Genomic DNA, 26,520 nt, shown 5'->3' with positions numbered 1-26,520 from the left:
GAGGCTAGTTCATTAATGAATGTGTTTATTTGTTTGTTACCTCACCTTCTGTGCTGTACATTCTCATGGCCTTAGAACTGTAAACCTGTAACATAAAAAATTCCCTTTATAAAAGCCGCTCCATTTCTGGTATATTGCATTCCAGCAGCTTTCAACTAATACCCTCTCACTACAATGAAGGCTCTATAATAGCAAGGATCTTCTTAGTCTTATTCTCAGCTGAATCTTCAAATCCTAGTCAACGCTTTGCATGTTATAGGTGTGCAATAATATTTTTGAATTAATAAATAAATGAAAGGAATGGAGGGGGAAAAAAGAGGAAGAAAGGAAAGGTGGAAGGAATGTCTGGCAGGGAGGTTATTTATAGCTAAACAAAGATAGGTGCACCTAATTTCTTAGGAACTTTAAATATCCTTGAATACTTTCCATTTATATGGAGGTTATTTATAGCTAAACAAAGATAGGTGCACCTAATTTCTTAGGAACTTTAAATATCCTTGAACACTTTCCATTTATATGGTGATTATGGATTCCAGATGACGTCTTTTTGTCCAGTGTCTGGAGGTCCCCAAACAACTCTTCCAGGCATTCTCTCAAGGTAAGTATACTCACTGAAATCTTTTTGGCTTCTCAGACATTGAGTCACACAACTGAAAGTGCTTATTATTTCTGTACATCACTGAGTGGAGGAAGAGGAAAAACACACAAGCTCTGGGCTCTAGGAAGCCAATTCTATCTGTTGACTTAAGATATATTCTTGGAGGTAGAAGAGAAGCAACATTTGCTTGTCTAAATGCTTGGTTAAATGCTTTCATTTAAATAAGGAGCCAAATTCTAATGAAAATATTTATTTTTATAAGACATCTTTTAAAATTTTTTTCTAACAAGTTTTAAATGTGATGTCCTAATTGAAGTTCATATAGGCTGAAAAGAAAGCCTATAAAATTGGCTAAGCAAAGACATATACCAACACTGAAGTGGTTGTTGCAAGTAAAAGTATGGGATCTGGTAAATGTAGCCCCTTGGAACCACGGGTGAGGCTTGGATTAAGAATTTTAAGTACCTGAAGTCACTTGTTTATTCTCCTTTCATGCATTTATTGAGCACATATTATGCCTCTAGCAGGTTAATTTATTCAATAAAAAGAAGGGGACACAATAACGAAGAGCCTGTCTTGAAGCTGTTATGTACCCCAAAACAGCCATGTCCTTTTTCCTGATCCAATCTCGTAGGGACAATTATGTTTCTGTCAATCCTGATTCGATATTATGGGGTGGAAACTTTGGATCGTTTCCATGGAGATGTGAAACATGCAGTTGTGAGTGGGACCTTTTGATTGCATTGTTTCCATGGAGATATAACACACCCAACTAATCGAATCTAATTTTTATTAGATGAAAATGTGACTCTGTCACATCTGTTTTCGATGCTTAGCAGAGTTGTTCCATGGCACCATGCATTTGAGACACAGAATACATCACTCTTGCACTTGGAGAGTAGCATTTCCCTTCCACAGCTTAAGGGGATACAAGTGCTTTTTGGTGTTATTGAAGGTATAAAGATGTTATAGAAAAAACTTACATTGGAATATTGCGGTTATTACTTTTTTATTAGTAGCCATTTATATGAAAATTTTGTTGAGGTTATTTCTTATACATATGTGCAAATACAAAGACTGATAAACAACCAAGGTCACAGCCATACTGTTTATAAGAGAATTCCAGGGCCAGGCTGCTATCTGTAGATCTCACACTCTCTGACTCCAGTACTGGAATTCACATTTCTCTGGGGTCCCTGTTAGCTGGTTGGTATCATGTGAAAGGAGAAGCTATACATCATACTGGCACTTAGTGGTCCTCGCAGCCTTGCTTGTCAAGCAGCAGCAACATAGCTTTTCTGTCTCTAGGCCAGTCAACAAAAAATCATGGCACTGTGCAGCCACTGTGGGTCATTCCCTGGCATTGACTAACCAACTGCTTTCTTATGATTCTGCCTCATCACACAAATGCCATAAAGCATTGCGAATCCAACGACATAGTAGGCACCATGTATTTATTTATTGACTAGCTTCTATATAGTCTCTGAGAAAAGTTTGTCTCTCTCAGCTAGAATAATCTTTCTTACCCTGAACTCTCAGGGAATTTTAGCTGCACTGTTAATGAATTATGTTTTTTCTTATCTCCCCTGCTAGTCTTTGAAGTTGGGAGCATATGTGTGGTAGAGCAGAATAATAACTCCCCAAAGATTTCCACATCCTAATCCCTGGAACCTGAGGATATTGCAAGGAGAAAGTAAGGCTACAGATGGAGTTAAAGTTGCTATTCAGCTATTGACATGGAAAGATTGTCCTGGATCATCTGGGTTGAGCACAATGGGATCACAGGGGTTCTTACAAATAAAAGAGGGAAACAGGACAAGTAAGAGTCAGAGAAGATGCAGCAATAGAAGTAGACTTGGAGTGATGTGATTGCTGGCCTTTAAGGATGGAAAAGCACCATGAGCCAATAAATGCAGATGGCCTCTTGAAGCTATAAAAGGCAAGGAAGTGGATTTTCCCTAGAGCCTCCACAAGAAATGCAGTCTTGCCTACCTTGATTTTAGTCCCACAAGACCCAATTTGAACTTTTGACTTCCAGAGCTGTAAGACAATAATTTGTATTACCATAAGTCACTAAGTTGTGGCAATTTGTCACAGCAGCAATGGGAAACTAGTATAATATATATATGATTCATCTTTGTATTCCTAAGTGCTCAATAAAGGGCCCTGTTTCAGCAGGTATTCAATAATGAGTGAACAACAAATGATTATTATTTCATACCTACATGAATGACACACGGATTCTCTCTGTCTCCCAAAAATCAACCCAGGCTTCTTGATTTGGTTTTTAACTCCCAATCTGTCATCACATAGAGGATCATATGTGTAGCTAAGTATTCTTTTACATGTGAAAATCTCTGACTAAGCAGTTTTGTTCATAATAGCTCAAAATTATAAACAACCCAAACATCCATGAGCAGTAGAATGGATAAACTGTGATGTATTCCTTCAATGGAATAACATAACCATAAAAAAGAATGAAATGCAAAAATAAGACCAATGTGATCGGATCTCACTGACATAAGGATGAAAAAGGAGGTCAGACACAAAAATGTGCACATTACTATATGGTTCTATTTATTGTGAAGTTAAAGAATGGACAAAATTAACTTCCAGTGCTAAAGTCAGATTCACAGTTACCTGGAATGCTATTGTCTTAGTTTGCCAGTATGCTATGACAAATAACACAACGGGTTGGTTTAACAACAGGAATTCTTTGGCTCATGATTTAGGATGCCAGAAATCCAAAATAAAGGTATTGGTAAGGCCAAGTGTGCCAGTTTGAATCTGCTGTGTACCCCAGAAAAAGCAGGTTCTTTAATCCTCATTCAGTATTGCTGGGTGAGAGTTTTTTTATGGCTTTCATGGAGTTGTGACCCATCCAATTGTGGGTGGTACCTTTTGATTAGATGGTTTCCATGGAGATGCATCTCTACCCATTCAAGGTGGGGTTGCTGACTGGAGCTCTTTAAGAGGGAACCATTTTGGAAAAAGCTTTAGAACCACAAGAGCCACCAGAACCAAAAGAGCCAACAGAATGGACAGAGCTCTGGGAAAGCCACTTAAGAGAAAGCTGGCAGATCTCACTATGTGCCTTTCCAGCTGTGAGAGAAATCCTGAACATCATCAGCCTTCTTGAACCAAAGTATCTTTCCCTGGATGCCCTAACTTGGACATTTTCATAGGCTTGCTTTAATTTGGACATTTTTACAGCCTTAGAGCTATAAACTTGCAACTTAAATTTCCCTTTTTAAAAGTCATTCCATTTCTGGTATATTGCATTCTGGCAGTTTTCAAACTAGAGCTTTCTCTTCAAAGTCTTTGGCATTCTGGTACTGGCTTGCTACAATCGTTGGGGTTCCTTGGCTTGTATTTCTGCCTCCTGTCACAAGGCAATGTCCTTGATACCCTCCCATGGTTTTCTCTTGGTTTCTGTGTCTGAGTTTTTTCTGCTTATAAAGAAGTCCAGTAATACGGACTTCAGCTGGGTCACACCTCAATAAGATCTTAGGAGATCCTATTCACAAGTGAGGTCTGATCATAGCTCTTCAAAGAGTCCTTGTGGTGATTTAAAGTTGTATGTACCCCAGAAAAAAATGTTCTTAAATTTAAACCATTCCTATGGGTGTGAACCCATTCTAAGTAGGACATCTTCATGAGGTTACTTTAGTTAAAGTGTGATTGACCTCAGTTAGAATTGGTCTAAGTCCTATTATTGAGCCTTTTATAAGCTGAGTGAAATTTAGACAAAGATAGAAAAAGCCACAGGAATAAAGAAGCTGAAAAAGAACACAAGAGAGAAGCCAAAGACCAGAAGATGCCACCGTATACCTTGCCTGTGAGAGAGGAACCAAGGATCACCAGAAGCCAACTACAGGATGCCGCAATCTTTGGGGAGAGAGTATCACCTTGATGATGTCTTGATTTGGACATTTTCCCAGCCCCAAAAATGTGAGCAAATAAATTTCCTTTGTTTAAGCCAAACCATTTCATGGCATTTGCTTGAGCAGCCTAGGGAACTAAAACAGTCTTATTTGCAAGTGAGTTCACACTTACAGGAATGCCAATTAAAATTAAGATGTGTTTTGGGGCATATAATTCAAACTACCATAGCAATACTAAGCAAAAGAGAAGCAAGAGAGATGAGGAAACTTTCTGAGGTGTGGTAAATAATCTGTATCTTGATCTAGGTGGTGGCTGTGAGTATGTGTGTGTATATCTATGTGTGTATAAATTCCCTTAGTTGTATTCAGGATTTGTGCACTTTCCTGTTTACATGTTTGTGCTAGTTTGCTAAAGTTCATGAAATGCAATATACCAGAATGGCTTGTCTTTTACAATGGGGATTTATTAACTTACAAGTTTAGGTTTAGGCCATGAAAAGGTCTAAATCAAGACATCAACAAGCAATGCTTTCTCCCTGAAGTCCAGCTACCAGTAATCCCCCAAACACATGGCAACATCTGCTGGTCTCTCCCTTCTCTCCCAGGTTTCATTGCTTCCATCTTCTGACTTCAGTGGCTTCCTCTCTTGTTTCTGTGGTTTCTCTCTGTTTTTTTGTCTGACCTTCTGTGTCAGCTTCTCTGGCTTTTCTTTCTTAGCCTCTCTGGCTTTCCACTATCAGCTTCTCGGTGTTTTTCTGAATCTCCTCTCTTATAAAGGACTCCAATAAGAGAATTAAGACCCATCTGGGTCATGCCTCAACTGAAATAACCTAATCAAAAGGTCCCACTCATAATAGTCCTACATCCAAAGGAATGGATTTTCTTTAAGACCATGGTCTTTTCTGGGGTCCATAAAACCTACAAATCATCACAACGTTGTATGCATCTCAAATTAAAAAAAAAGAAACAACTCTGGCTAGACATGAGCTTTACAGGGCTCCCATTGGTAAATGACCTTGAGGATTTTTCCCATCAGAACATGGGTCAGAACTAACTCTCCAAAGTTCTCTGCCTTATTTGAGAAGTTTAAAATGATAGCTGATGGAGTATAATCAATCAGAAACAAACAGAAGCCATTTAAGAAAGTCTTAGAGTTTTGAAAATGTGCTCATGGCAGGCAGAGTTTCCTTGAAGACTAGGTAGAACAATGATAAATCATTAACTCCTAGACTCCATTTTTATAGTCTCAAGGTAAAACTATGCCTGGACAAAATCAGCAAGCAAGTAGGAAGCTTTGATTGCTGTAGTATTTGAAAACTATGTCTTTGATTGTTGCTCAAAGATGGGAGTTGTTGCTAAGGTACTTTAGATACCAGGAAACAGGATTGAAAAGAAAGATGAGCAATAAAACAGGACTCAGTTATGACATTGAGAAGACATGAAGTGATAGCACTTGGCTCCAATTTGACTACTGACTGTTCCCTTCAGTAAAATATCTGAAATTATGGGAACAATCCCTAAAATACATGATATTTGATGAAATTACACTAAAAAAAATCATTTAGTGGTGACCTACCTGCCTAGGAATTTTTTGCTCATGAGTTCACGCCAGTGGAGCAGGGACAGGATAAGCCACAAGATTTGGGTTTGAAGGGTGCATGGAATGAGGATGAAACACTAACCAGGGCTTACAAGATTAGGCTATCATACAAACTTAGATTTATAAAATGGCTTATTAAAAGCAAGATAAAATACAGCCCGGATGGGGATGTGAGGTTGCATGTTTTGCTCAATTCTTCTTGGATCTTGAGATAAGATGGAAAATAAATAGCCAAATCAAAGTGTCTTGGAAAAAGAATGAAGGCTTTCTAAATGTAAGAACATGCTTCAACAATATATCTTATTTCAAAAGCTTTCAGGATACTAGAATGCATCAACAGAACTGTGACAATAAAAGTTGTGCGCTATTGAAGAGCTAAAAGGAATCCTCTGTGCATTTTATTGTTGATATTTAGTTTTTCTTATTGAATATTTGGAAGATTATTTTTAAAGAGGTTAGAAATTCAACTTTTACTAAGAAGTAGTATGCAATATCATGGAAATCCTGAAACATAGAACTACGAATTATATACTATACAAATTTCAAGAAAATTCCCTCATTCCATTTCCTTTAAAGAAGTTACTAAAGAATTGGAAATTAATTGTATGTAGGACAAAATCACAGGAGAAATTTAATATAAATCTATAAGAATTTAATTTTCATGTTTACTATAAAAGGAAATGATTAGCAGCTAACATTCCCCAAAAGTATCAAAAGAACCAGGCTTAAATGTCATAAAGACGTTCCACTTTGTTGTCTAATTTTGGATTGAACAAGCAACAGAAGTTCTAGAGTGCTCACCTTGAACACTCTTTAAAAATAGAACTGACTCCTTCTTATACCTGACAGTTTAGGCATGATATATTTTTTGGAGCCATGGACTCACTGATTTTAAATGCCTCACATGTAAGAACTGTTTCTTCAAAAGATGATGGAATTGCCTATGTTTTTCTAGGGTTAAACACAAATCCATATCTATATAGAACATTGCTTGACATTTTTTAAATGGGTCTGCATTTTCCTAGGATCAGGATATCTCATACATACATACACGTGAGCATGCTCTCACTCTTAACCATTTCAAAGCACATTTCTGAGCCTCTTTCCCCAAAACCAACTAAAAGAAAGGACCTCAGAAGTTGGTAAGTACGATTCTAGTTTGCTAGCTGCCGGAATGCAATATACCAGAAATTAAATGGCTTTTAAAAACAGGAATTTAATAAGTGGCTAATTTACAGTTCTAAGACTGAGAAAATGTCCCAATGAAAATAAGTCTATAGAAATGTCCAATCAAAGGCATCCAGGGAATGATAATTTGGTTTAAGAAGGCCGATGAAGTTAAGGGTTTCTTTCTCAAATTAGAAAGAAACTAATTTGCACATAGCAAAACACAGTCAGCGTTTCTTTCTCATCTGAAAAGGCACATGGCAAATATGGCATCATCTGCTACCTTTCTTTCCTGGCTTCCTGTTTCATGAAGCTCCCAGGAGACATTTTCCTTCTTCATCTCAAAGGTTGCTGGCTGGTAGACTCTCTGCTTCTTGTGGCTATGTTGTTCTGTTCTCTCAGAATCTCCCACATTCTCCAAAATGTTTCCTCTTTAATAGGATTCCAGTAAACTAATCAAGACCCACCCAAATGGGTAGAGACATGTTTCCACCTAATCCAGTTTAACAACCACTCTTGATTGAGTCACATCTCCAGGGAGATGATCCAATTACAGTTTCAAACATACAGTACTGAATAGGGATTAGAAGAAATGGCTGCCTTTACAAAATGGGATTAAGATTAAAACAGAGCTTTTCTTGGGTGCATACATCCTTTCAAACCAGCACAAGTACTAACCTTTGGCTAGTACTGAGGGATGACAGCACACTCAACTCAAGAAAGAGTAGAATTCATGAGTAAGGATATCAGAGAGGGTTTTGGGATCTTTCTTCATAGAAACTCCATTAAAATACGACAGTCTCATAGATGAATGAAGAGTTCAGAATCGGTATAAACTGCCATCTGCTGTCCTGCTGGACTTTCCCCATTTCCCAAAGAGGCCCTGGAACCAAGCCTGACTTGGGGCCAGATCAGATATTCCTGGCTACTCTGGATTAGAGATGATTTCCTGTACCCAAATGCTGGTGACCACAAAGCTCCAGACCACACTCTCCTCTTTAGCCTATGGTTCCTTCCTTAATCCATATAAGACGTTCAGACTTCTGCTTTCAAGTCTACCCTAAGGAAAATCCATCTTATCCAAGTGGTTGACTCAAACACATAAGAGCAAAGAAACTAAGGCTGAATTGACATATACATAGTATTGGTCTTTCACCCCTGTGGCATCATGGGATCAATACAGTATAAGAAACTCCACAATGCCAGGAATCTCATAAACCCTTCTTCACTGGTGAAAATAATAGCTGTCTCAGTTTCCCATTTGCTATGACAAATACAATACAGTGGGTTAACTTAACAATAGGGATTTACTGGCTCATGGTTTCTGAGGTTAGAAAACTTGCTTCCTCCTGGGGTCTGTAATGTTCTGGTTGCCTGGCTATCCTTGGTTTCCTTGACTTTCCTGTTACATAGACCTCAATGTTCATGATGTCAATCTTCTCTCCTTTCTCTTCAAAGTTCTGTTGACTTCCAGATGCTGATTTCCCTGTGGCTTTCTCTTCAAAAAGCCTCCAGTAAAAGGATTAAGACCCAACCTCATTCACTTGGCCACACCTTACTAAAAATAACATCTTCAAATGACCCTATTTATGATGAGTTTATACCCAACGGAACAGATTAAGATTAAGCACATGTTTTTTTCTGAGGTATGCATTGCAATCTAATGTAATACATAACATTCACTGAGCATTTACTATGACTATGTGCCAGACACTATTCTAAATATTTTCCCTCAATGTTCATTTACTCATTCAACACATTTTTATCAGGTGTCCTCTATTTACCAGACTCAGTCTTGAGTACTGGGAATATACCAAAAAATAAACAAAATACTTGCTTTCATACAGTTTACAGTTTAATGGGGGGAGAAAAACAATAAACAAAATAAATATGGAAATTATATAGTATATTAGTTTGCTGGTTTGAAGCTATTATGTAATCCAGAAAAGCCATGTCCCTTAATCCTTATTCAATATTGCTGGGTGGGAGCCTTTTGATTGTTTCCATGGAGACAAGACCCATCCAATTGTGGGTGGTAACTTTTGATTAGATGGTTTCCATAGAGATGTGTCTCCACCCAATCAAGGTGAGGTTGCTTATTGGAGTCTTTTAAGAGAGAACTATTTTGGAAAAAGCTACAGAGCTCAAGCAGCCAGAGACTTTTGGAGATGAGGAAGGAAAATGCCCCAGGGTGAGTGTCATGAAACAAGAAGCTTGGGAAAAAAGCTAGCACACGTCACCACGTGCCCTCCTAGCTGAGAGAGAAAGCCCAACTTCACTGGGTTTCTTGAGTGAGGGTAACCTCTTGTTGATGCCTTAATTTGGAAATTTTCACAGCCTTAGAATTGTAAACTTAAAACTTAATAAATTCCACCTTTCAAAAGTCATTCTGTTTCTGGTATGTCACAGTCTGGCAACTTCCTAATTAGGAAGTCATAGGACTGTTTTAGTTCACTAAAGCTGCTAAAATGCAATACACTAGAAATGGACTGGCTTTTAACAATGGAAATTTATTAGCTTACAGTTCTGAGGTCATGAAAATGTCCAAATCAAAGCATTATCAGACTATACCTGAACTCTTCTGTCTGATGGCAAGACACATGGCATCTGCTGGTCTTTCTCTCCCAGGGTTTATTGCTTTCATCTTCTGGCTGCTCCATCTATGGCTTTCTTTATGAGCTTCTGTATTCTGTGTCTTCTGTGTGTGTCTTTCTCTCTGTGCTTCATCCTCTTAAAGGATTGTAGTAAGAGGATTCTGACCTACCTGGGTTATGCCTCAACTGAAATAACCTAATCAAAAGGTCCCACCCACGACAGTTCTACACTCACAAGAATGAAATAGCTTTAAGAACAAGATCTTCTGGGATCTAAAAAGCTTCAAACCATCACAAGGACCATAAAGAAACTAATGCAGGTAAGAATAGCGTGTACCCATTCCTATTTTAGAGTAGTCAGAGACCTCACTGGAAAGGCGGCATATGAGCAGAGGAAAGAGTTGATGCAAAAGTCCTGAGGAAAGAATTTGCCTAGCATGTTCAAGAAGAGAAAGATACCAATGTGGTTAGAGTGGAGTGGACAAGGGATAGAACTGTAGGAGGTAAGGTGGAAGAGATAATGGTGGGTTGGTTGGGGATGGATTATTAAGGCTCTTTTAAGTCATTATAGGAAATTTGTGTATTCTGAGTGTCTTGATTTAATTTATGCTTTAACAGAGTCACTGTGGCCACTGTTTTAGGAAGAGATTGCAGGGATAGGTATGGAGATTATATTTAGGGAGTTATTACAATGATACAGGTGAGAGATTGTCTAAAATAGAGTTACTTTTTAAAGGAACTGAGGCACAGAGAAGTTAGGAAACATGCCCAGGGATGCATAGCTAATAAATGACAAAGCCAAAATTTGGACTCAGTCATTCCCACTCAAACACTCTCAGAGTTTGAGGAGGAATTTCATGCAGAAGGCTTATTGAGTGATGTAAGAACATGAATAAGGCAGAATAGAATAGAGGGAAAAGCTAGCCTGCAAGATGGTGGCAACTGAAGCCACAGCTAGTCTTTAGAGGAGTTCTGGGGTGGCCCCTTTGGAACTGTCTCAAATTGAGGTGAAGTGGCCAGTTCTTTGTATCTCCACATCAGTCAGTTTTTAGTAGGGTCTTCTCCCAGGAAAAGCATGTAAGACATTTATCTTCAGAAAGGGCAACCCCTATGAAGGACACACATGTGCGCCTTTAACAACTGATATTCCCAGAAAATAGAAGACATGTGCCTTGGACCTGAAGAGGGCTTCTGGGAGGAGTCAGGTCCATAGTCACCACTGTACAGATGAACATTGCTAGGACCAGGGTGATTACCAGTGGACATGGCACAAAGAAATTGGATTCTAGATAGAGTTTGAAGTTAGATCCAATGAGATTTGGTGATAAAAGAGAAGAAGAAATGGTACTCCAGAATTTGGTACTGAACAATGTAAGAGCAATGAAGTTGCCATTAATTAGACAGGAAACATTGATTCATTACTGTCTCATTTAATGCACATAATTAAGTTGGGAGGTAAGTACCTTTTTTTAGCTACATATATAGCTGAGGAAACTGAGGCATAAAGATTAAGAAACATGCCCAAGGATATATAGCTAATAAATGCCAAGACCAAAGTTTGAACCCAGTCAGTCCCACTCAAACACTCTGTTTTATCATGATAAAGGGATAAATGGGGTCTTTTTTCTGAAATATTTGTTTAGGAAACTAGAAATTGAATTTATATCAATTTACAGAATCTTAATCTCTAACCCTGAGCCTAGAACAGTGTCTAGCACATAGTAGGATGTTCAAAATTATTTGTGGATTAATTGGGTGAAGATCCAGTTTCACATATAAAATATGTATTTCTACTTGGCTGTTTAATATTGTACCATTGCCCAAAACTCTTCATTATCTCCCCCTTCTATATTGATACATTTCTAACTCTTTAGCTTACAGGATCTCTCATGATTAGCCCCAGCTTCATCTCTCACTAAGTCCCAGCCCCTTCCACACTGTTTCACACATCAATTCCTTTATTCTCTTTTTTTTTTTCTAGCCTGCCACTTTGCTGTACTCATTTATTAGTTCTAGTAGTTTTGCTGTGGATTTTTTGGGGTTTTTTGATGTATAGTATCATATTATCTGCAAACAGTGGGAGCTTTACTTCTTCCTTACCAATTTTGATGCCTTGTATTTCTTTTTCTTGTCTAATTACTCTGGCTAGAACTTCCAACACAATATTGAATAACAATGGTGATAGTGGACATCCTTGTCTTGTTCCTGATCTTAGGGGAAAAGTTTTCAGTTTTTCACCATTGAGGATGATGTTAGCTATGGGTATTTCATATATTCCCTTTTCATGTTGAGGAAGTTCCCTTCTATTCCTATCCTTTGAAGTGTTTTCAACAAGAAAGGATATTGAATTTTGTCAAATGCCTTTTTTGCATCAATTGAGATGATCATGTGGTTTTTCTGCTTTGATTTGTTGATATGGTGCATAACATTGATTGATTCTATTATGTCGAACCATCCTTGTTGAATCCTACTTGGTCATGGTGTATAACTCTTTAATGTGCCATGGATTTGATTTGTAAGAATTTTGTTGAGGATTTTGGCATCTATATTAGTTAGAGAGATTGGTCTGTGATTTTCTTTTTTTGTAATATCTTTGTCTGGCTTTGGTATAAGGGTGATGTTGGCATCATAGAATGAGTTAGGTAGCATTCCCTCTGCTTCAGTTTTTTTGAAGAGTATGAGCAGAATTGGTACTAATTCTTTCTTAAATGTTTGGTAGAATTCACATGTGAAGCCATCTGGTCCTGGACTTTTCTTTTTGGGGATCTTCTTAATGACTGATTCAATTTCTTTACTTGTGATTGGTTTGTTGAGGTCATCTATTTCTTCTTGAGTCAATGTTGGTTGTTCATGCCTTTCTAGGAAGTTGTCCATTTCATCTACATTGTCTATTTATTAGCATAAAGTTGTTCATAGTATCCTCTCATTACCTCATTTATTTCTGCAGTGTCAGTGGTTATGTCTCCTCTTCCATTTCTGATTTTATTTATTTGCATCCTCTCTCTTCTTCTTTTTGTCAACCTCACTAAGGGCTCCTTATTCTTCCTTTATTCTTCTCGCTGCCCTTGAGGTTTTCTAGAGATGCTTGACTATACTCTTCTCCAGTCAGATTGAGCGTACAGTTTTTCCTGCCACACTGTGCTGGTTCTACTTCTTCACTATTGTTTAGGATCTGTTCAAAACCTGGAACAGTTCTTCTTTTTCCCTCAACCTGGCTGAATATTCCTGATTTTCAAAGTTTAGATGGAGGCTCTTCCATGAAGTCTTCTATGCAAGTTAAGATTTTGTTCAATTGTCTATAAAAGAAACTCAACTACATTGCTTTAACCAAATAGGGACTTATATTTCTCTCTCACATACATATACTCACACTTTACAAAAAGTCCAGAAAAAGGCAGTCCAGGACTGCTACAGCTGCTTAAGGAAATCATCAAGGACCGGGCTCTTTTTAACTTCTTTATCTGTCATCCTTAACAGCTTGCTTAGTCCTCATGATTGTAAAATGACTGCTCCAGACCAATTATTGTATCTGGATCCTAGGAAAGAAGAAAAAGAAAGTGCAAAGGGTCAAAAGTTCATGCCAACTGAATCTGTACCTTTGTATCAGGAAAATAATAGCTTTCCTGGAAGCCCCACCCAGAAGACTTCTCTTTCATCTCATTGGCCAGAACCTGATTGCATGCTCCCCTTTTACTAGGTACATTGCTATCCTAAGCAAAACCATATCCTGTTAGAAAGGAAGAGGAAAACGCTGGTTAGGAGATAGACAGTCAACAGTGTCTGACATAACTTCAGAGCCTCCTCCAGCCTGTTTGAACTTCACATTCCTCAGAGCCACTATTTATTTTTTTAATTTGTTTGCTGCTGAAGGGGAATACAGAGCTGAGCATATGGTAAATGTTCCATCAACAAATACCTGGAATGTGGGGGCAATATGGAGGTAATGGTTTCTGTATTTGAAAGTATTATGTACCCCAGAAAAGCCAGTTTTAATCTGACCCAAACTTGTGGGAGCAGCCAGTTCTTTTAATGCCTATTCAGCACTGTAGGTTAGAAACTTGATTAGATTATCTCCACAAAGATGTGACACTTTGGATTGTCGGTGTGACCTTTGATTAGATGGAGATGTGGCTCCACCCATTCTAGGTAGATCTTGATTAGCTTACTGGACTCCTATGAAAAGGAAACATTTTGGAGAAACAAAATATCCTTGAGAAACAACTGAAGCTTCAGAGCCAACAGAAACTTCAAAATAAGCTGACAGAGATGCGGACACGTGGAGAACAGAGACACAGATGTTTGAAGGTACTTGGAGCCAAGCAGACATTGCCATGAGATGCTAAGCAAACCAGAATCTGGAGAGAGACAACAGAAGCCAAGAGATGAAAACCAACCCCAGAGAAGTAAAGTGAGGAATCCCCACAGGAACAGAGGCTGAACGCAATAGAGGCCAGGAGTAAGGGACCTGCAGATGCCAGCCACATGACTACCCAGCTGACAGAGGAGTTCTGGACAATATCAGCTTTTCTTGAGTTGAGGTAACCTCTTGTTGGTGCCTTAATTTGGATACTTTCACTTCCTTAGAACTGTAAACTTGTAACTTGTTAAATTTCCTTTTATAAAAACCATTCCATTTCTGGTATATCACATTCCAGCAGCTAGCAAACTTAACACAGTTTCTATCCAAGATTTGAACCTAGATGGCGTGGTTTTAAATAATCCTAACTCTGCCATTTATTAATTCTATAACTTTGATTAATTCACTTAACTTCTCTATTCTTCAATTTTGCCATACTTTATGTAGTTATTATAAGGATTAAATTATTTAGCTTTAATAGAGCTGTTCTAGTTTGAAAGCTGCTGGAATATAATATACCAGAAATGGAACAGCTTTTAAAATGGGGAATTTAGTAAGTTGTAAGTTTACAGTTCTAAGACTGTGAAAATGTCCAAATTGTACAAGGTTATAGAAATGTTCAATCCAAGGCATCCAGGTAAAGATACCTTGGTTCAAGAAGGCCAAAGACATTCAGGGTTTCTCTTTCAACTGGAAAGGCACATGGCGAACATGGCGAGGCCAATTAGTTTTCTCTACAGGCTTCTTTTTTTTATGAAGCTCCCCCAGGTGTGTTTTCCTTCTTCATCTCCAAAGGTCTCTGGTTGCATGGGCTCTAAAGTTTTTTCCAAAATAGTTCCCTCTTAAAGGGCTCCAGAAAGCAACTTCACATTGAATAGTAGAGACACATCTCCATGGAAACTGTCTAATCAAAAGTTACCACCCACAATTGGATGGGTCACATCTCCAAGGAAACAATAAAAAAACTTCCATCCAGCAATATTGAATGAGGAGTAAAGAACCTGGCTTTTCTGGGGTATACAACAGATTTAAACTAGGAGAAGAGCATTTAGAGTAGTAAGCACCATGTATTTATCTAATAAATAAATTATTGACAGCTAGTGTTGAAATATTCTTCATTCAGAAATTGGGGCACATAGTCTAACAAATTAGAGCTTCATGGGCTAAGTGAACAGAGTAGTTGAAGCTAGGACTATTGAAGACAATTAAAATGCTTAATGATCAACTTCTAGGAAGGTAGCCAAATAGAGTAGCTCAAGATTAGCCCTGCTCCACAGAAAAGTTAGAGAAGGAACAGTAGGGCAACTGAGGTGGCAATTCGGGAGTGCAGCTGACCTGGGAGAGCCTTCTGGACCACATGGGGCAGATTTGGTTGCCAAGGCCGAGGAACTGAGGGACAGAAAGCTGGAGCCTGGCATGGAGGCACAGAGCCATGGAGCCCATGGGAGTGCATGGACGGGAGCCCGTGACCAGGAACCAGGTCACATCTGCTCCCAATTCGTAAAGGCATAATGCCAACCTGCTGCCATAGCTCTATGCATGTGCACAAAAGGCCCCGTGTCTTAGTCCAGTGCACACCAGGGTTATGGCCCCCAGACCAGTGCACCCACACAGCTACATCCTCCCTGGACACTGGGCATCCACATTCATAAGCATCAGCATAATATCTGCAACTGCGCCTATATCTGCCCTGAAACAAATTACCACACTGAGTCCTGCACCCTGTGCCCTGCTCCCTGCTGTACAACCATCCCGCAAACACTCAGACTATAGAAAGAACTCAACTCTCAAAGTAAATCAATCAAGATATTTACATGCCAAGAAGATAGCAGAAGCATATCACTTCTATATTTGCTGCATATAGCCCTGTCATTAGGCAGGGCTAATGACCAAATTAAAACACCAGAGAAGACACAGATATTGGAACAACTAATCAAAGATGTTCATACAACTCTTCTTAATAAAATAAGTGGGATAACAAATTGCATAAGGGAAATCACGAAGACAGTAGAAGAACATAAAGAGGAATTTGAAAGAATAAATTGAAAAATAGCAGGTATCACGGAGATTGAAGACTCTGCTGACCAAATAAAAACATACTAGAGGCACACGACACCAGATTTGAAGAGACAGAAGAAAGAATAAGTGATGTAGAGGAAAGGACAATTGACTTCAAAGACTCAAAATAACAAATGGAAAAAAAGATGGAAAAAAATAAATGGGAACTCAGGGAAATGATAGACAAAACAAAGCACACAAATACAAGAATCATTGGTGTCCCAGGAGATGAGAGTAGTAAAGGGCTAGGAAGAGTAGTTGAGGATATAATGGGGGAAATTTCCCAACCCTCATAAAGTACATAAATATACAAGTCAAAGAAGCCAAAAAAACTCCAAACACAATAAATCCAAATAGGCCTTCCTCAAGGCACATACTAATCAGTCTGTCAAATGTCGAAGAGAAGCATGATATCCTGAAAATGGCAAGAGAAAAACAATCTACTACATACAAGGGAAATCAAATAAGACTGAGTTCAGACTACTCAACTAGCACCCTAGAGGTGAGAAGGCAGTGGTATGATATATTCAAGATCCTGAAAAAGAAAGACATCCAGCCAAGAATTCTGTACCTAGCCAAATTGTCCTTCAAAACTGAGGGAGAGATTAAAGTTTTCACAGACAAAGAAGTTCTGAAAGAATTTGTCAACAAGAGACCAGCCCTACAAGAAATACTAAAGGAGTCCTGCCAGCTGAAAAAAAAAAAAAAAAGACAGGAGAGGGAGGTCTAGAGGAGAGCACAGAATTGAAGAGTACTACTAAGGGTAATTTAAAGAATACAAAGAGAAAGAGGGAAAGGAATATAGAGATCTGATAAATAAAATAAAAAAGATAAGATGATGGAATCAAGAAATGCATTTTCAGTAATAACTTTGAATGTTAATGGACTAAACTTACCAATTAAAAGATACAGATTGGCAGAATGGATTAAGAAACATAGTCCACCTATATGCTGCTTACAAGAGACTCATCTTAGACACAGGGATACAAATAGATTGAAAGTGAAAGGATGGAAAAAGGTTTTCCAAGCAAGTTGTAACCAAAAGAAAGTGGGAGTAGCTATACTAATATTGGACAAAATGGACTTTAAATGAAAAGACATCATAAGAGAACTTTACACCCAAAGCACAAGCAACAAAAGAAAAAATAGATAAATGAGAACTCCTCAAAATCAAATGCTTCTGCACCTCAAAAGACTTTGTCAAAAAGGTGAAGAGGAAACCAACTCAATGGGAGAAAATATTTGGAAATCACATATTGGACAAAGGTTTGATTTCCTGTATATACAAAGAAATCATATAACTCAACAACAAAAGAACAAACAACCCAATTATAAAATGGGTTAAGATATAAATAGGCATTTTTCTGAAGAGCAAATACAGGTGGCTCAAAAGTACATGAAGAGATGCTCATTTTCATTGGCTATAAGGGAAATGCAGATCAATACTACAATGAGATGCCACCTCACACCAATAAGAATTGTTGCTACTAAACAAACAGGAAGCTATAAATGTTGGAGAGGATGTGGAGAAACTGGGACACTTATGCACTGCTGGTGGGAATGTATAGTGGTGCAGCCACTATGGAAGACTGTTTGGCGGTTCCTTAGGAAACTTAATATCGAGTTGCAATAGCACTACTTGGTATATACCCAGAAGAGCTGAAAACAGTGACACAAACAGACATTTGCACATCAATGTTCATAGCAGCATTACTCACAATTGCCAAAAGATGGAAACAATTCAAATGTCCATCAATGGACGAGTGGGTTAACCAAATGTTGTATACACATACAATGGGATATCATGCAGCAGTAAGACAAAATGATGTCCTGAAGCACAAGACAAGATAGATGAGCCTTGAGGACATAATACTGAGTGAAATAAGCCAGACACTAAAGGATAGATACTATATGATTTCACTTTTATGACCAGCTTAAAAGTATAATCAGAGGCTTATAATATAGGGGACTTAGAGATACATAGAAGCTAGAGATGGGTGAACCGTTAGCTAATGAGGTTAAACTTCAATGTAAGGGAATAGATAAGAGTGAAGGTGATTCTCTAGTAGGTCTATAAGTAATATTACCATACTGAAGATGAACAAGATTGAAAGGGGTAGTATAGACCTACGTGACCCACTGATTCACACTAGAAATATGAATTATTTCTCTCAAGAATTACTTCAATGATATGAGCCTTGTATAAACAGTGTGTAAGTCCAAGGTACAGGGGAAAAACTGCTATTGTATGCTATGAGCTATGTTCAAAAGGAAACCATCAGCATTACCACAGCAACAACAGAGGTAAATAATGGGGTAAGGGACAAGAGTTAAGATGAGGTTTAGATTTCCTATTTGGAGAGGATGTGTTTTTGGTTTTCTTTCTCTTGGGAACAATGAAATTATCTAAAATTGAGAATGTTGATGGACTGTGAACTTTGGACTTTCTACATGATGCCTGATGAATGCAGGTGGCTGAAGGATGCACTTACGAAATAGATTGGTGAACGATGGCGTATACTTATGAATGAAAGTTGTGCTGCTACAAAAAGGAATAAAATCGTGAGGCATGCAATGATGTAAATAAACATGGGACATTTGATAGTAAGCCAGAAACAAGGAACAAGAATGGTATGGTCACCTTTAGAAAAGGCTTATAAGAAAACAGGGGCCCAGATTGAAAGCTTTTAGAGCAGATACATTAAGTCTGAAGTGGTGATTATTATTTCTGGATTTTGAGAGGCTTTTTTATATATATAACCTGGTATTTAGCAATAAGAATGAAGCCAAATGGGTTGGGTTTAAAGTAATTCAGAACACAGGGGTAAGGAAGACAGTGTCTACATTTAAGAGCCACTCATACTCTTTGAGACCAATGGAAGAAAGGTTTGTTTGATCTGGAACTGAAATTTTCTGTACTGTATAATTTAATTGAACCTATCTGTATAGCTCATTTGAACAACTGAAACACAGGGAGCACAGAATAAGAAAGAGGTCCTTTAATCCTGTATAGATTATTGTCATGCCTGGAAATATCCTAGAGTATATTAAGCAGATGATCAAAAAGTATTGGCAAAGTCCTCTGAGGGAAGGGAGAAAGACTATGGAACAATTAAACCTTACCATCATGGAATCCTCTGCTACTGTGTCAAACTTTAGGGACACCCAAATCAATAGGCCATGCCCCTGATCATGAGGCTTACTTTTGTGAAGCTTATGTAGATAGTGGAGAAGCTTAGACTACCTATAAGCATGCCTAAGAGTTACTTCTGGAGAACCTCTTTTATTGCTCAGATGTGGCCTCAGTCTCTCTAAGCCCAACTCTGCAAGTGAAATCATTGTCCTCCCCCCATGTGGGACAAGACAAACTGGGGTGAAAGTCTCCCTGGTGGTGTGGGAGAGAACTCCCAGGGATGACTCCAGACCTAGTACCATGGGATCAACAATTCCATCCTGACCAAAAGGGGGGAAAGAAGTGTATTTAATAAAGTATCAGTTTAGAGAGAGTTCAAATAGAGCCTAGAGGCTATTCTGGGGGTTTCTCTTACACAAGCTTCAGTTAAACCTTACTACCTATCATAATCTGCCAACCCCCAACCAGGACCATTCCAGCCAATCCTAAATAACACTTAGGGAAATACATAAGTTTCTACAAGGGTTCCATGCACTAGAGTAACCTTCCAGAAACCTACAACTTCCAGATGGGTCCCTGGTCCAGATAAGTCCTGAAACCTAGCCCAGCTTCTTCAGAACATCACATAGTTCCATCTACCTACTCCATATTAGTGACAGACCCTTCCAATATCAAAAATTTAGAATTGCTATAGCCCAAACACCGCTAAAGAGAGGTATGGAAAGATCAAAGGTGATGGTGGAGTTGTGCATAGAAGACAGGATTTAACAAATGAATAAGAATGCTGAATCATTAAATTGTTATCTCTTTCAGTCTCCAATATTTTAGAGCAGCTAGAAGTAAAAACCTGAAATTGTCAAAGTCTGAAATATGTTCTACAATTAATTGTGGTGCTGTGCTTTGAAATTAAAAAAAAAAAGCTTAGTGAGCACAGTAGCTGATCCATCAGTAAGGAAGCCCGAGTCAGGCTATAAAGTCAGACTGTCCAGATTTGGCCACTACTTTTCCAACTTACTCTGTGACACAGGACAAATCATTCAATATCACTAAAGCTAAATTTCTCATCTGTGAAATTGGAATAAAAAAATAAATAGTGGCTCTACCATAAAGTTTTATGAAGACTAGATGAGGTATTCTATGAAGGGTACTTAACATGGCTCATGGTAAGTCCAAACAAATGTTAGTTTTATTAAGAATTAGGACCAAGGAAGGCGTGGTCATCAGGACCATTTGAACCCTCAACCTGAAGCAGGAGCAAAACAGGGACAAGAGTTCAAATTCGGGGTGCCATTTAAGTGATAAACTTATGCAGAAGTGCAGAATGAGGCATTGCCATAAATATTGATCCTTGTTGGGATCCATCCATTTTCAAGCACATTACCCAAGGCTGGAAGTTGGAGCCAAGGGGGAAGACATCCAAGCTGCTAAGTCAATTGCTATTGCTGAGGCACTCTCTGGCACAGACAAAAGTCAGTGTCCTTTATTTTGGATTCTGGAAATGATCCTTTCAAGAATGCAAGAAATGGACCTCTCTGAGCAGGGCTGCTGAGCAAGCCCTTGGAAAAGATGAGATTGCTGCTCTCTCAAGCCTCAAGGAAAAATCATCATTCTACGGATGATTTTTCAGACCTGGAAATCTAATGAAGTATGCCCTGCAGGTTTTTGGAACTTTGGAGGAACTTTTACCCCTGTTTTCCTTCTAATTGTTCCCTAATGGAAATGGGAATGTTTACCCTATGACTGGCCCTCCTTTGTATATAGGAAGCAGATAGCTTTTTCTGTTTCTCAGGTCCACAGTCAGAGAAGAATTCCACCTTAGGATAGACTATGCTTGTAACTGATTTTGAAAAGAGTTTGTATTTAATATTGTTATTGAAATGACTTAAGGTTTTTGTGATATTGTAATGGAATGAATGTTTTTTTGCATATGAAAAGAACATTTTGGGGGTCCAGAGAGTGGTGTGTGGTAGTTTGGAGCTGTTATGTATCCCAGGAAACACCATTTTCTTTTAATTTGTCCCTGTGGGTGCAGACCTATTGTGGGTGGGACCTTTTGATTGTTTCAATTCAAATGTGACTCATCCCACTCAAGATGGGTCTGAATCCTTTACTGTAGTCCTTTATGAGAGGAGAAAGGGCAGAAAAATCTAGAGAAACAGACAGACACATTTGGAGACAGCTTAGAGAGAAACTCCCCAGGAGAAACAAGCAAAGACTCACAGGAGCTGGAGAGAAAGCCACTGAAAGCAGAAGCTAGGAAAGAAGGACCAGCAGACATCTCCATGTGCCTACCCATGTGACCGAGGAATGTCACCAGCCTTCCCTTAGAGCAGGTATCTCCTCTTAATCTGCACATTTTCATGGCCTTAGAACTGTAAATTTGTAAACTAATAAATCCCCATTGAAAAAGCCTAAAAAAAAAGAACTTCTGCAAAAAAAATACCTGCTTCATTTTTTTTTTTCACTTAGAGCTGGCATATAGCAGATTTTTGTTTATCTCCGAAAGTTTCTATGGAACATGAGTAAAGGCTTCTTAAGGCAGCCCTGCACCAAGTTTTTATCATCCCTACATCCAGAAAATCACATGGACCTTGAATCTGATGCAACCTTCTTCAAGGAAAATAGGACACAATAAATGACCCTAATCATTTTCTCCAAACCAGAGTAATCATACCTGTACCTCTCTGTTTCCCACTTTGAGGTAGGGATTAAATTGATTATTTACTAAACTAATTCTGTATAACAAAACCTCCCTCGATCAGAATAACAGAAAAAAAGTAATCCCAAATCACTAATGTATATTTGTATATGTATATACATTTGCATATTTGTAGAACAAATACATAAATGTGTAGCATACTTTTTGTGAAGTGTTTAAAAGATTTTTATGTAAAATACACATAATTATCATCAATTGTGCCAGTTTGAAAGGATTTATGTACCCCAGAAAGGCCACAACTTAATCCTAATCCAATTTTGTGGAGGTAACCTCTCTTTTAAACTCTATCCAGCACTGTATGTAGGAGACTTGATCAGTTTATCTCCATGGAGATGTGACTCCACCCATTCCAGATGGATCTTGATTAGTTTCCTGGAATCCTTTAAAAGAGAAAGCATTTTGGAGAAAGCTTCAGAACAAAGAGAGAGCCACAAGAACCACAAAAACCCACAAAGTCAGAGACTTTTAGAAATGAAGAAGGAAAATGCTCCTGGGGGTTGCTTCATGAAGCAAGATGCCTGGAGAGAAAGCTAAGAGATGTTGCCATATTCACCATGTGCCTTTCCAGTTGAGAGAGAAACTCTGAACATCATCAGCCTTCTTGAACCAAAGTATCTTTCCCTGGGTGCCTTAGATTGGACATTTCTATGGATTTGCTTTGGTTTGGACTGTTTCATGGCCTTAGAACTGTAAACTTGTAATTTAATAAATTCCACCTTTTGAAAAGCCATTCCATTTCTGGTATATTGCATTCTGGCAGCTAGCAAACTAAAACATTAATATATTCTAATAACATAATTAGACTAATTAAATGGCAAAAGTTATAGTTTACAATAGTTGTGTGACATAGTCATGAAATTCTTTAGATAGATAAGAAGTAATTGCTGATTCCCAAAATAGAGTGCATGTTAAGAAACAATTTATTTCCCTTGGTTTGAAAATAAAAGAAAGCTATGAATTTATCAAGTAAGTCTTTGAAAATAGAAAAAATAATTCCCAAATTTTTAACTTGATAAATTTGTGTTTTAACTATAGAAATTCAAGACAAATTTACCAAGTATCCACTATTATTTGTGTAAGAAACATATGGTAGCTTATTTACTCCTAACTCTATTAAATCACAAACATACATGTACATACAAACATAGACATACACACTTCATATTTCCAGGAAACCAAGAGACTAAATATCTCAGCCAGCATCACACAGTTAATAAGTACAATTTGAATCCTAACCTTTTAACTTTAAATTTATGAATTGTTACATTCCAAAACAATTTCTTCTATCTTAAAATCAAACCTATGACAGTCTGAATTAGTGTGAATTTCCTGCATCCTCTACATAAAAGTCTTCTCTTAAACAGCATTTAGCATATTGTTGCAAAAAGAGAATGGAGACCAGAAGCCTTCAACCCTATCCATCACTCAACACCTTACCCTCTTAGAAACTTACATATGGATGGAAGATGGTATTGAGCCAAGTAACTAGGTTTCACTATCAGATGAGGTTGAACCAGAAATAAAATAGATCATACAGCTTCTTTGGGCCTTCCTTTCTAGGTACCATCTGAATCTCAGCCTACCTCATCCAGTACTCAATAGTAAGGAAAAACCAATTCAATGGAAAGCAGGACTGAAGGCCCATAAAGGGGAGAATGAGCAAGTCTACATGTCTATCAATGCCCATGGCTGAGGTGCTCTAGACACCCAGCTCCAGCCCTGAGATTAACACAGTGCAGCCTTTCTGGTTTATACAGACAGATGCAAAAGAGAGTGAAGACATAAGAGAGAAGGAAATAAAGTAGCTAGGCCTTCTCCTTGTTCCTTCTCCCTTCAGAAAAAAAAAACATCCCAAAGACCAATGGGATGTTGTCCCCCAGATCAGGCTTATTTAAGGTCTATCTCCAATGTCCCATATTTTAGAAAGCATGACCCAGGAGCACCACTGAATGTAACCAATGCATTGTAACATCCCTCCTCCTGGGACAGGTCAAGGGGTGCCGATATGGGGAGCATCATGAACTTCAACTGCCAACAAACCACTGTGTTTTAGTTTATGTTCTTTTTTTTTTTAATTTTTTTATTTTTTTTTATTAATTAAAAAAATTAACTAACACAACAATAGAAATCAATCCATTCTACATATGCAATCAGTAATTCTTAATATCATCACATAGGTGTATGGTCATCATTTCTCAGTACATATGCATCGATTTAGAGAAAGAAATAGCACTACAACAGAAAAAGAAATAAAGTGATAACACAGAGAGAAAACACAAATAAGAATAAAAAGTACAAAAATATATACGAGAAAAAAAACAAAACAAACAAAAAAAAAACTATAAATCAGATGCAGCTTCATTCAGCGTTCCAAGATAATTACATTACAATTAGGCAGTATTGTGCTGACCATTTTTTTTTTTTTTTAAGACGTCATACCATTCTACATATGCAATCAGTAATTCTTAACATCATCACATAGATGCATGATCATCGTTTCTTAGTACATTTGCATCGGTTTAGAAGAACTAGCATTATAACAGAAAAAGATATAGAATGTTAATATAGAGAAAAAAAATAAAAGTAATAATAATAAGAACAAAACAAACAAAACAAAACAAAACAAAAACCTATAGCTCCGATGCAGCTTCGTTCAGTATTTTAACATGATTACTTTACAATTAGGTATTATTGTACTGTCCATTTTTGAGTTTTTGTATCTAGTCCTATTGCACCGTCTGTATTCCATCAGCTCCGATTACCCATTATCTTACCCTGTTTCTAACTCCTGCTGAACTCTGTTACCAATGACATATTCCAAGTTTATTCTCGAGTGTCGATTCACATCATTGGGACCATACAGTATTTGTCTTTTAGCTTTTGGCTAGACTCACTCAGCATAATGTTTTCTAGGTCCATCCATGTTATTACATGCTTCATAAGTTTATCCTGTCTTAACGCTGCATAATATTCCATCGTACGTATATACCACAGTTTGTTTAGCCACTCGTCTGTTGATGGACATTTTGGCTGTTTCCATCTCTTTGCAATTGTAAATAACGCTGCTATAAACATTGGTGTGCAAATGTCTGTTTGAGTTTTTGCCCTTAATTCCTTTGAGTAGATTCCCAGCAATGGTATTGCTGGGTCGTATGGCAATTCTATATTCAGCTTTTTGAGGAACCGCCAAACTGCTTTCCACAGTGGTTGCACCATTTGACATTCCCACCAACAGTGGATAAGTGTGCCTCTTTCTCCGCATCCTCTCCAGCACTTGTCATTTTCTGTTTTGTTGATAATGGCCATTCTGGTGGGTGTGAGATGATATCTCATTGTGGTTTTGATTTGCATTTCTCTAATGGCCAGTGACATTGAGCATCTCTTCATGTGTCTTTTGGCCATTTGTATTTCCTCCTCTGAGAGGTGTCTATTCAAGTCTTTTTCCCATTTTGTAATTGGGTTGGCTATCTTTTTGTTGTTGAGTTGAACAATCTCATTATAAATTCTGGATACTAGATCTTTATCTGATATGTCGTTTCCAAATATTGATTCCCATTGTGTAGGCTGTCTTTCTACTTTCTTGATGAAGTTCTTTGATGCACAAAAGTGTTTAATTTTGAGGAGTTCCCATTTATTTATTTCCTTCTTCAGTGCTCTTGCTTTAGGTGTAAGGTCCATAAAACCGCCTCCAATTGTAAGATTCATAAGATATCTCCCTACATTTTCCTCTAACTGTTCTATGGTCTTAGACCTAATGTTTAGATCTTTGATCCATTTTGAGTTAACTTTTGTATAGGGTGTGAGATATGGGTCTTCTTTCATTCTTTTGCATATGGATATCCAGTTCTCTAGGCACCATTTATTGAAGAGACTGTTCTGCCCCAGGTGAGTTGGCTTGACTCCCTTATCAAAGATCAAATGACCATAGATGAGAGGGTCTATATCTGAGCACTCTATTCGATTCCATTGGTCGATATATCTATCTTTATGCCAATACCATGCTGTTTTGACCACTGTGGCTTCATAATATGCCTTAAAGTCTGGCAGCGCAAGACCTCCAGCTTCGTTTTTTTTCCTCAAGATGTTTTTAGCAATTTGGGGCACCCTGCCCTTCCAGATAAATTTGCTTATTGGTTTTTCTATTTCTGAAAAATAAGTTGTTGGGATTTTGATTGGTATTGCATTGAATCTGTAAATCAATTTAGGTAGGATTGACATCTTAACTATATTTAGTCTTCCAATCCATGAACACGGTATGCCCTTCCATCTGTTTAGGTCTTCTGTGATTTCTTTTAGCAGTTTTTTGTAGTTTTCTTTGTATAGGTCTTTTGTCTCTTTAGTTAAATTTATTCCTAGGTATTTTATTCTTTTAGTTGCAATTGTAAATGGGATTCGTTTCTTGATTTCCCC

General features: G+C 37.9%; 1 long non-coding RNA gene across 2 annotated transcripts in view; it reads right to left on the bottom strand.

Moving 5' to 3' along the window:
* Positions 1–12,320: 12,320 nt before the first annotated feature.
* Positions 12,321–26,520, bottom strand: part of LOC143650051 (uncharacterized) — a 94,066-nt gene continuing 79,866 nt past the window's right edge. For both annotated transcript variants that reach the window (XR_013159334.1, XR_013159335.1), the window contains one exon: positions 12,321–13,379. This is a non-coding gene — a long non-coding RNA (uncharacterized LOC143650051). The remainder of the gene's footprint in view (positions 13,380–26,520) is intronic.

Source organism: Tamandua tetradactyla, chromosome 11, assembly GCF_023851605.1.
Source record: "Tamandua tetradactyla isolate mTamTet1 chromosome 11, mTamTet1.pri, whole genome shotgun sequence".
Taxonomy (NCBI): Eukaryota; Metazoa; Chordata; class Mammalia; order Pilosa; family Myrmecophagidae; genus Tamandua; species Tamandua tetradactyla.
Note: the sequence above shows the minus strand (reverse complement) of the source record. Positions and strands in the feature narration are given on the sequence as shown.